This window comes from Phoca vitulina, unplaced genomic scaffold, assembly GCF_004348235.1.
Source record: "Phoca vitulina isolate PV1807 unplaced genomic scaffold, GSC_HSeal_1.0 scaffold16, whole genome shotgun sequence".
NCBI lineage: Eukaryota > Metazoa > Chordata > Mammalia > Carnivora > Phocidae > Phoca > Phoca vitulina.
Window position 1 is genome coordinate 9,852,112 of NW_022589719.1, and position 12,308 is coordinate 9,864,419.

At 37.0% G+C, this 12,308-nt stretch overlaps 1 pseudogene; it reads left to right on the forward strand.

The window, feature by feature from the left end:
• Window positions 1-3,496: 3,496 nt before the first annotated feature.
• On the forward strand, window positions 3,497-5,642 carry LOC116638744 (annotated as a pseudogene).
• The last annotated feature ends 6,666 nt before the right edge of the window (window positions 5,643-12,308 follow it).

A 12,308-nucleotide genomic window follows, 5' to 3' on the forward strand; every position in this document is an offset into this window, starting at 1 on the left:
GGGGTGCACGTAGCCTTTCGGGTTCCTACTTTTGTATCTTTGGCAACCCCTGCCTTTAAATACATTATTTGAAGAGAGAGACACAGAGACGCACCACAGAGACAGACAAGGAAATAATTCACAACAGAACAGGAGTATGGCTAGATGCCAAGGCAGTCAGAGAAGATGATGAAGACTCTCCTTTACATCATTCTCCTGCTTCAGTTAGAGTTACAGATAGAGTAAGTGATATGGGTCATGAAGGATGAAGAATCTGTGCACTGTTCCTTCTCTTTAGAAGTTTTGGCTCCAGGGTAGATACGAGGAGAAAAGGATCAATAGCACATTTATGGAATTAAAGATAGAATAGGATATGTTGCTAAATTTGTTAGTGGGGTTGGGATTAGGGAGACTAGTGGGGCAGGAGCCTAAGGAGTTATAAGGCCGATGATGTAGATCATGAAATTTCAATCTACTCTTTGAGGAATGTTTTATTCATCTTTCTGACCCACCATTCTCATCATAGCCAAAACCAACACTTGGAAGAGATTTTGAGTTCACAAAATTAAAGATGCCAAAGAAAAATCTATAGTCATGTTTAATCCAACAAAGTAAAGGAGTAGATATGCTATTATATTGAATTTAATTATGAAAAAATCATCTATTTTAGCATTCTTTTCCCTAATATATTGGGTTTAGACAGTTTTAACAAGATTTGATCATTCTATCTATTCAAATACTTCTTCACTTTAAGCACTAGTTAAGCCCTGGAACATTTTAATACCCAACAAATTGACCAGGTATTAGGTATGCATGGTTTTGTATAAATGGTATATTTGAGATTTGCCTCTGTCTATGGCAGGCATTCTTTAACCAAGACAATACTACAGGTCTCTGATTCTATAGTTACCAATTGGAGATAATTATTTTTTAAATTATTGATCTTCAGGATCTAAAAAACAAATTGAGACGCTCAAGGAAGAGCTTTTCATTACTGTCTTGTAGGGAGTCTAGTCATGCCAGTTTGGTTTCTCAAAATTTATGTATCTATTACAAACAGGAATAGCAAGAAACTAACTTTATTGACCAATTAACTTGGTCTTTGAAATACTCTTCTACTAATCAAAAGTGAAAAAAAATTATATGCCTATATTTAGGTTAACTCAAAAATCAAAAAATGAATTCTCATGCACAAAATTTTCTTTATTAAAATTAAAATGGTCATTAAAACTGAGTATGAAGGGGACATTAACAATGACAATTGCCTTGTTCCAGACTAACCATTTTCATTTTAAGGTAATCCCCCATGGCATTTTTTTCTTGTTTTTTTTTTATTTAAATTCAGTTAATTAACATATAATAATTATTAGTTTCAGAGGTAGAGTTCAGTGATTCATCAGTCTTATATAATACCCAGTGCTCATTACATCACGTACCCTCCTTAATGTCCATCACCTAGTGACCCTATCCTCCCCAACCCCCTCCCCTCCAGCAACCCTCAGCTTGTTTCCTATGATTAAGTCTCTTATGGTTTGTCTCCCTCTCTGATTTCATCTTGTTTTATTTTTCCCTCCCGTACCCTATGATCCTCTGTTTTGTTTCTTAAATTCCACATATGAGTGAGATCACATTATAATTGTCTTTCTCTGATTGACTTATTTCACTTAGCATAATGCCCTCTAGTTCTATCCACATCATTGCAAATAGCAAGATTTCATTTTTTGACGGCTGAGTAGTATTCCATTGTGTGTGTGTGTGTGTGTGTGTGTGTATACATATACCACATATACATATATATATATATACACACACACACACACACACACACACACACCACATCTACTTTATCCACTCATCTGGGCTCTTTCCATAGTTTGGCTGTTGTGGACATTGCTGCTATAAATATTGGGGTGCAGATGCCCCTTTGGATCACTACCTTTGTATCTTTGCGGTAAATACCTAGTAGTGCAATTGCTATGTCATAGGGTAGCTCTATTTTCAACTTTTTTGAGGAACCTCCCTACTGTTTTCCAGAGTGGCTGCACCAGCTTGCATTTCCACCAACAGTGTAAGAGGGTTCCCCTTTCTCTGCATCCTCACCAACATCTGTCATTTCCTAACTTGTTAATTTTAGCCATTCTGATTGGTGTGAGGTGGTATCTCATTGTCGTTTTGATTTGTGTTTCCCTAATGCCAAGTGATGTGGAGCATCTTTTCATGTGTCTATTGGCCATTTGGATGTCTTCTTTGCAGAAATGCCTGTTCATGTCTTCTGCCCATTTCTTGACCAGACTTTTGGGGTTTTTTTGGGTGTTGAGTTTGATAAGTTCTTTATAGATTAAGTTCTTTATCTGATAAGACATTTGCAAATATCTTCTCCCATTCTGTCGGTTGTCCTTTGGTTTTGTTGACTGTTTCCTTTGCTGTGCAAAACCTTTTTATCTTGATGAAGTCCCATTTTTGCCTTTGTTTCCCTTGCCTTTGGAAATGTGTCTAGCAAGAAGTTGCTGTGGTCGAGGTCATAGAGGTTGCTGCCTGTGTTCTTCTCTAGGATTTTGATGGATTCCTGTCTCACATTGAGGTCTTTCATCCATTTTGAGTCTATTTTTGTGTATGGTGTAAAAAAATGATCCAGTTTCATTCTTCTGCATGTGGCTGTCCAATATTCCCAACACCATTTGTTGAAGAGACTGTCCTTTTTCCAGTGGATATTCTTTCCTGCTTTGTCAAAGATTAGTTGACCATAGAGTTGAGGGTCCATTTCTGGGTTCTCTATTCTGTTCCATTGATCTATGTGTCTGTTTTGTGCCAGTAGCATACTGTCTTGATGATTACAGCTTTGTAACATAGCTTGAAGTCTGGAACTGTGATGCCACCGGCTTTGGTTTTCTTTTTCAACATTCCTTTGGCTATTCGGGGTCTTTCCTGGTTCCATACAAATTTTAGGATTATTTGTTCCAGCTCTATGAAAAAAGTTGATGGTATTTTGATAGGGGTTGCATTGAATGTATAGATTGTTTTGGGTAGCATAGACATTTTAACAATATTTGTTCTTCCAATCCATAAGCATGGAATGTTTTTCCATTTCTTCGTGTCTTCCTCAATTTCTTTCATGAGTATTCTATAGTTTTCTAAGTATAGATCCTTTGTCTCTTTGATTTATTCTTAGGTATCTTGTGATTTTTGGTGCAATTGTAAATGGGATTGACTCCTTAATTTCTCTTTCTTCTATCTCATTGTTAGTGTATAGAAATGCAACTGATTTCTGTGCATTGATTTTATATCCCCCATCCCGCCCTGTGGCGTTTTAGTCCCTAAAAAAATACACCTCCACTTAAAGAATTAAATGAGGAGTTCTCAACTGTAATATGTTTCTCTTTTGTTAAAACATGCTTGCTAAACCTGAATGTGAGCGTGGAGTTTGGGGAGCAGGTTTATTTCAGTTCAGTCTGGCTGGGTCAAAGTCCATGACAGTTAAAACACTCTGAGTTTCTAATCGTTTGCTTCCTAGTCCAGGATGAAGTCAGTCCAGTTTTGTTTTCTCTTCTGTTACTGGAAAGCAATTTGCTGCAAGAGTTGTGAGCTGACCAACATCATCATCACAGTGGAGAAAGGAATGCCTCTTCTGCATAAGCATCAATGCCACTTGGTGTCTGGGCTATTGCTACACCCAGGTAGGAACTCTGCTTTGCTGGAAGTGAGGGTACTGAGGGTCTATAGAAGGCAGGCTTCATTAATTCTCAATTTATCAATATTTTGTCTCTCCATGACTCTCTTAGCCAACTTGTCTGTATTGTGATTAAGGTTAATTACCATGATATCATTTCAATGTCTGGGTTTAGATTTAATTTGGGTAAGTTTGGGACAGCTTAGATTGATGTAAATGAATGCTTCAGTAGTGTATTAATTCTACACTTTAAGAAAGTATTTTTCTGCTAGATTTACCTATTGAGAGATAAACATGGGCATGAATACATATCTATATTTAATCATAGAACATTATCAATATTCTCAAAAAGCCAATTGCAATAATAAAAGGCATACCTCTGTAACAGGGGTAGTACTAAAATGTCTTTAAAGCCAAATAAAAACACAAGCAGCGGGGCACCTGGGTGGCTCAGTCGTTAAGCGTCTGCCTTCGGCTTAGGTCATGATCCCAGGGTCCTGGGATCGAGCCCCGCATCAGGCTCCCTGCTCAGCGGGAAGCCTGCTTCTCCCTCTCCCTCTCCCCCTGCTTGTGTTCCTTCTCTCGCTATCTCTCTCTGTCAAATAAATAAATAAAATCTTTAAAAAAAAAAAAAAAAAAAAAGCAGCCAATTAAAAAATTCACTTTATTGGTCTACCTTTCATATAAATGCCAGCAAGCATCCTGAGAACAATCAATCCCTGTAGACTAGAAACAAAAGGAATCAGCAGACCTGCTCCCTCCTTTATGCTGTTGAGAAAAATCAAGGCATAGAGGCATTAAACCATTTGTCTACATTCTCACAGCTTCTTCACAATAGGCCAGTTATCAGGGAAAGCATTTCTTCTTTGCCATTTTTCTGTTGCATCTGACTGTGCAGGAGTTCAATAAACTGAAATTGAAGGTGGCTGCATTTTAATGAATATACTTTATTTGATATTAAATGAATTTGATCAATGAAACTTAACTCACTGCACTTAGGTGGGATATAGACCTGGTGGCCAGCCAGGGAAAGGAATTAACCAGTAGCCCCTTTTCTCCCTTAAAGCCAATTATTTTCTCATTGGGCAACTAGAAGAGTGAAATATATTTGGCTTGAATTAAATATACTGATATTGAAACTGTGTCATATACTTTTGGACTAAGAACCCTGCGAATATAAGAATTTAAGGCAGTGGCAAGGAAGAACTTAAAAAAGCAATAGATTGTCCAGAATCCAATATGAGAATCCCCTCACATCTTAGGCAAAGTATCAATAATTCAGCTTATGACTCTTACTCCTCTTTTAAATATACATAGAAAAGAGTACTTGGAAATATTTTTCTGAGCAATTAAACCCAAATGTTATATGTTTTTATCTGCCATTAACATAGCTTCAGATTATTAAGTACAAAAAACCTTTATATTCCAAAGGTCATATCTTCTTTATTCCTTTATCTCTACATGCTTTTATGCCATATAAATTCAAAGTTTTTAGAGAGCTATACAAATATTAAACATGTGGGTATTACATGGTGGGGAGAAAGGAGGCAGTCATATTTTCTATAACACTTCCGCAGTTCAGAAAAGTAGTGTAACATAAACTTCTTTATGAGGTCACATTTCCTGTGCTTAAAGATCCTAGAAGCTGGTCTTCAGAGAACAAATAGTAGAGCAAGCAGTATTAAATCCCTGTCTCATTTTGACTAAGCCAAAAAGAAACTTCCAGAATATTATAACCTAACTGTCCCCTTCCTAAACTCCTCGGAATCTGGTGTACCAGGACTCAGGCAGTCCCAACATCCAGAACACATGTACCTTCAAGGAGCTGATGCATGACTTGGTTAGGGTGCCTAGCTGTGTTCACCACACAGGCTCTCTGTATATGTACCCAGTAGCCACTGAATGTCACCGTGGCAAGTGTGACACCAACAGCACTGACTACATGATGTGAGGCCTGGGGCCCACCAACTGCTCCTTCAGTGAAATGAAAGAATAAAGAGCAGTGGACATTTCGAGCAGCCTACCTAAAGGACGAACCAAAAACTCCGTGTGTGTACATGTGCCCAGGCTGCAAACCACCGGGGGCCAGGGGATCATCAGACCCCCAATGCGCTCTCCAGGCAGAGGGGGAGCTCCAGGAATGGAGAGTACCTGTCACCACTCAACCCTGTATTCTTGGGTCTGGGCTCTGTCAGTTTCATTCAACTTGAATTCAGGGGCTTTAAGTGGTTTCCCATTTTTAATAGACTTAGAGGTCCCCAGAGAAACCCTGTGATTTTACAGAAGAGAAAAACCTAGACTTAGAAGAAACAGCTCCCAAGATAATTGGGTAGGAGAACTAAATAGAACACAATCTCCTGTTAGATGTATGGCCTGCAAGGGTAGGGCGAGTATTGCTTAATGTCCTAGAGCCAGTACCTAGCTCTACATCTAACTGTTAAACACTGAGGGGAGGGTCAGGAAGATAGGAAGACTGGGACGAGACTGCCTGCTTCATTGCTGCTCCTTGGAGGTGGTCACATCAGTTCTACTCTGCCTGTGATTTTCTGGCAGAGAATTTGTTGCTGACCTGTGAGGGTGGGAGAAGGTGTAAAGGGAGGTAAGCTGGGAAACAGGGCAAGCATTCAAAATCTGAAGCCTAAAATACCACATCTTAACAATTTTTATTACAAATTTGAACTACCCACCAAAGCCAGGAACTATTGGTTTGGGTCTGTGGAAATTCGATTACAAGATCAATGAATATCTTTTCCTGAGTTGTTCGCCTCTACGTATTCCACCATTTAAATAAATTTGATCAAGAACCCCCAGCCTCCTGTAAAACTGCCTCTTGGGCAATAAGACATATAACCTGTTTCTTGGTGCTGTACCATCTGGACCACAATCCTCCTCCTGGTGGGATGGGAACCTTGAAGTGCATGTGATAGCACTTTAGGCAACTTGACAGGCTAGTAACATTTTTTGTTTGTTTCAAGGTTTTATTTAAATTCCAGTTAGTAACATATAGTCTAATATTAGTTTCAGGAGTAGAATTTAGCGATTTATCACTTACATATAACACCCAGTGCTAATCACAAGTGCCCTCTTTAATATCCATAACTTTTAACCCGTCCCTCTACCCATCTCCCCTCCAACAACCCTCAGTTTATTCTCTATAGTTAAGAGTCTGTTTTATGGTTTGCCTTTCTCTTTCTCCCCACTATGTTCATCTGTTTTGTTTCTTAAATTCCACATATGAGTGAAATCATATGGTATTTGTGTTCCTCTGACTGATTTATTTTACCTAGCATAATATCCTCCAGCTCCAAGCATTTGGTTGCAAATGGCAAGATTTCATTCTTTTTATGGCTGAGTAATATTCCATTGTGTATATATACCTATCTTCTTTATCCATTCATCTGTCGATGGGACATTTGGGCTCTTTCCATAATTTGATTATTGTTGATAATGCTGCTATAAACATCAGGGTGCATGTGTCCCTTTGAATCAGTATTTTTGTATCTTTTGGGGAAACACCTAGTGGTATGCAATTGCTGGGTCATAGGTTAGTTCCATTTTTAACTTTTTGAGGACCCTCTGTACTGTTTACCCTATCCAACTGCACCAGTTGGATTCCCACCAATAGTATAAGAGGGTTCCGAACCTTCCTCCATATCCTGACCAACATCTGTTATTTCCTGTGTTGTTAATTTTAGCCATTCTGACAGGTGTAAGGTGGTATCTCATTGTGGTTTGATTTGTATTTTCCTGATGATAAGGGATGTTGAGAATCTTTTCACATGTCTGTTAACCATCTGTATGTCTTCTTTGGAAAAAATGTCTATTCATGTCTTCTGCCCATTTCTTAACTGGATTATTTGTTTTTCAGGTGTTGAGTTTGATAATTTCTTTAGAGATTTTAGATACTAACCCTTTATCAGATATATCATTTGCAAATATCTTCTCTCATTATGAAGGTTGCCTTTTAGTTTTGTTGTTTCCTTTGCTGTGCAGAAGCTTTTTATCTTGATGAAGTCCCAATAGTTCATTTTAGCTTTTGTTTCCCTTGTCTCAGAGACATGTCTAGTAAGAAGTTGCTATGGCTGGTGTTAAAGAGTTGCTGACAGGCTAGTAACTTATTTGCCAATTAACTTTTCAGAGAAATAGTTCTCTTTAAAAGAGGAGTCCAGAGAGAATAGCTGTATTTTCTGGGCTTTCTCTGCATTTGCTTTATCACTTGACTACTTGTTCTCCCAAATCTATGATTTCTTTCAAAAGGGTACATACTGAAAATGCTTCATGACTTAAATTACTTTTAATGATATTAACTCTTTTATGAACTGAATGTTATCTACCAAAGGTACAACTTCAGATTTTTCTACATTCTTGAACTATTTAGTCATAACACATATGTGTATATTTTATAATACTAGTGGGCACATTATTAGGAATCAAATGTGTCTATAAATATTACCTGTACTCATTGCCCAATTGTAAATATATTTACCAAAAATTGCTTCAATGAAAATTTCTGTCATTTCTGGCAATTGTCACTTTCTTAAAAAATTTCTATTGCGCCTCACCCCCCCGGTCTACATTAAAATTGATTTACTCTCAGAAAGCCCTTAACATATCTTTATTTTTCTACAGCTCAGACTCAGTGGAAGTCTTCCTTATAATCTTTGGAATCTAGTTAAATACTAGCACTCATACCCTGAAACTAATGTAACATTGTATGTCAGCTATACTTCAATAAAATAACAATAATAATAATAATAATGATAATGATAATCAAGTACTAGAGCTAATATATTTTCCAGCACATTGGTATCAGGAAATATTTCCCTCACTAGATGCAGAAAAAAAAATTGACAAAACTCAACAAACTTTCAGGATAAAAACTCTCAATGAATTGGATATAGAAGGAATTTACACTAACATAATAAAAGCCATATATAACAAGCTCACAGGTTACACCATATTAATGATGAAAGACTGACAGCTCTTTTTCTAAGATTAGGAACAAGACAAGGATGCATACTTTCATCACTTCCATTAAACAGTACTGGAAGTCCTGGACAGAATAATCAGGGAAGAAAAATTTTTTAAATTATCCAAATCAAATGCTAACTACACTGGAATTTAAAAAAAATCCAAATCAGAATAAAAGAAGTAAAATGATCTCTCTTTGCAGATGACAGGATCTTTTATATAGAAAGTCCTAAAGACTATACCCCAAAACTGTCAGAATAAACAAATTTAGTAAAATTTCATGATATAAAATCAACATACAAAATCAGTTGCATTTCTGTATACTAACAACAAACTATCTGAAAAAGAAACAAAGAAAACAATCTCATTCACAATAGCATCAAAAACAATAAAATACTTATGAATAAATTTAACCAAGGAAGATCTGTATACTGAAAACTATAAGACATCGATGAAAGAAATTGAAGAAGACACAAATAAGTAGAAAGACACCCTATGTTCATGGATCAGAATTAATGTTGTCAAAATGTCCATACTATCCTAAAGCCATCTATAGATTCAATGTAATCCCTATCAAAAGTCAATGGCCTTTTTTTTTTTAAAAGATTTTATTTATTTATTTGACAGAGAGAGAGAGAGCAGGGGGAGGGGCAGAGGGAGAAGCAGACTCCCCGCGGAGCAGGGAGCCCAACGTGGGACTCCATCCCAGGACTCTGGGATCATGACCTGAGCCGAAGGCAGACGCTTAACGACTGAGCCACCCAGGCGCCCTCAATGGCCTTTTTTTTTAAACAAGAAAAAAATTCTAAAATTCATATGGAACCACAAAGGACCCTGAACAACCAAAGGAATCTTGAGAAAGAAAAAGCTAAAGGCATCACACTTCCTGATTTCAACTATACCACAAAGCTCTAGTAATTAAAACAGTATGCTACTAGCATAAAAACAGATACAGAATCAAGAGCCCAGAAATAAACTTATGCATATACAGTCAAGGATGAGGGAGCCAAGAATACTCAATGGGGAAAAGATAGTTTCTTCAATAAATAGTTTTGAAAAAAACTGGATAGTCACATGCAGAATAATGAAACTGGACTTGTATTTTGCACCACTCACAAGAATTAACTAACACAAAATGAATTAAAGACTTAAATGTAAGACCTAAAATCATAAAATTCCCAGAAGAAAACATACAGGATCTGATCCTTGACACTGGTCTGGACAATGGCTTTGTTTTGTTTTGTTTTTTAATATAACACCCAAAGCACAAGTAACAAAATAAAAAATAAACAAGTGGGGCTACAGCAAGCTAAAAAGCTTCTGCACAACAAAAGAATGATCAATAGAATGCAGAGGTAACCTATGGAATGAGAGAAGATATTTGCCAACCACATATCTGATAAGGGATTAACATCTAAAATATACTCATACAACTCCATAGCAAAAACAAAAAACAAAACCTCCCAAATTATCCAATTAAAAAATGGGCCAAGGACCTAAATAGACATTTTTCCAAACAAGACATACACATGTCCAACTGGTACATAAAAAGATGAAAAATCACTAATCATCAGAGAAATGCAAATCAAAACCACAATGAGATATCCCTTCACACCTGTTAGAATAGCTATTACCCAAAAGATAACAGGTAAGTGCTGCAAGGATGTATGGAAAAGGGAACCCTTGTATACTGCTAGTGGGAATATAAACTGGTGCAGCCACTATGGAAAACAGTATAAAGATTCCTTGAAAAAATAAAATTGATCTACCATATGATCCACCAATCTCACTTCTGGGTATATATGGGAAAGAAATAAAATCACCATCTTGAAGATTTGTTTATGTTCATGACATGTACAATGTTCATTGTAGAATTACTTACAATAGCCAAGACATAGAAACAACTTAAGTGTCTGTCAATGGATAAATGGATAAAGAAAATGTGGTATATATATACTATTATTCAGCCATTTAAAAAAAAGAGAAAATCCTGCCATTTGTGACAACATGGATCAACCATGATCAACTGAGATGAGTCAGACAGAGAAAGGCAAATACTGTATGATCTCACTTGTATATGGAATCTAAAAGTAACGAACAAAAAAAAACCCAAAAAACGAACTCATAGAAACAGAACGGTTTGGTTGTTGCCAGGATTGGGGGGTGAGGGGGAGAAATGGGTGAAGGTGGTCAAAGAGTACAGACTTTCAGTTATAAGATGATGAATAAGTTCTGTGGTCTAATGTACATCATGGTGACCCTAGTTAACAAAACTGTATTACATACTTGAAAGTTGCTAAGAGAAATCTTAGAAGCTGTTACCACAAAAAAGTAAATAAAAAGGTAACTATGTGAGGCAGTGGAAGTGTTGACTAACTTTATTGTGGTAATCATTTCACAATATATACATATATCAAATCATCACATTGTATACCTTAAACAATGCCATATGTCAATTATATCTTTAAAGCTGGAAAAAATTAGAATTAAATTCCTAAACAAAAAAAGGATGATTCTTTCCAAATGACTTTTCTCTTTCAATTTGAAATTCTAAAACTGAGTTCATAGTAAATCAGTGGGTCTCTCATAATAATCATCTGCCCAGTTCTTCAAGAATAGATGTGATTATACTTTTTGAGTGTACAAAGATAAAAGGACAAAATAAAAGTTCAATAGAATCATGGAGTGGACAGAGTTATTGAAGACCATCTAGTTCAATGTTGACATTTACTGGATGTTAACACTGAGGCCTGAGATCACACAGGCCATGATAAGATCAGAATTAGAACCCCATATTCCTTATTTTTACTCTCTCTTTGGAGTATCTCCTACTATGCCATGAAAACACTTTGCCAGCCAAACTAGTTCATTCAAATATGGCTATCTATAAAGTGCAGACCATCACATACATCAATATTCTGTACAATACTTTTATGCCGAAACCAGACTGCAGCTCTGGTGACCAAAATAATAAGTTAGTGACTCTGCTGATGCAAGGATTCTATCTGCCTCACTCACTTCTGAGTAAACCCTTGGCACTTAGTAGGTACTATTAGTGGTTTAACTGGATTGATTCAAACTGAAGTGAGAATCTATTTCTCAGCAATTTCTATCCGGTATTGTCATCTAGAACCATCCAAAACAAGATTAATCTCTTTTCTGCTTGAACACAATTCAAATAAGGAGAGCAACTAGGTTCTCATTAGCAGCCTGAAGATGAGCAGTTCATTCAGCTGTTCTTTGAAGATTTATTTATTTATTTTTCTAGAGAAAGAGAGAGCATGCACATGAGTGGGTGGGGCAGAGGAAGAGGGAGAGAGAATCTCAAGCAGACTTCACGCTGAGCTGTGGAGCCCGAAATGGGGCTCTATCCCACCCCCTGAGATCACAAACTGAGCCAAAACCAATAGTCAGATGCTAAGCCGACTGCACCACCCAGGTGCCCCTAAGCTGTTCTTTGAATAATCCAGTGTCCAGACAGGCCCTTACACATCCTGATCAATATTCTTCTGTGTGTTAAGGACTGATATAAAGTATGGAGATTCATAAAGGGCAGAATGGACCCAGACTGAGGACATTAAATAACTGCAGACAACAGATTCAAATGAAAGGTCTTTGAAGACAATGAATGTATTATAATTATGGTCTGAGCACCCGGCCCAGCACTTTATACATACCAGGCTCTAGTGAC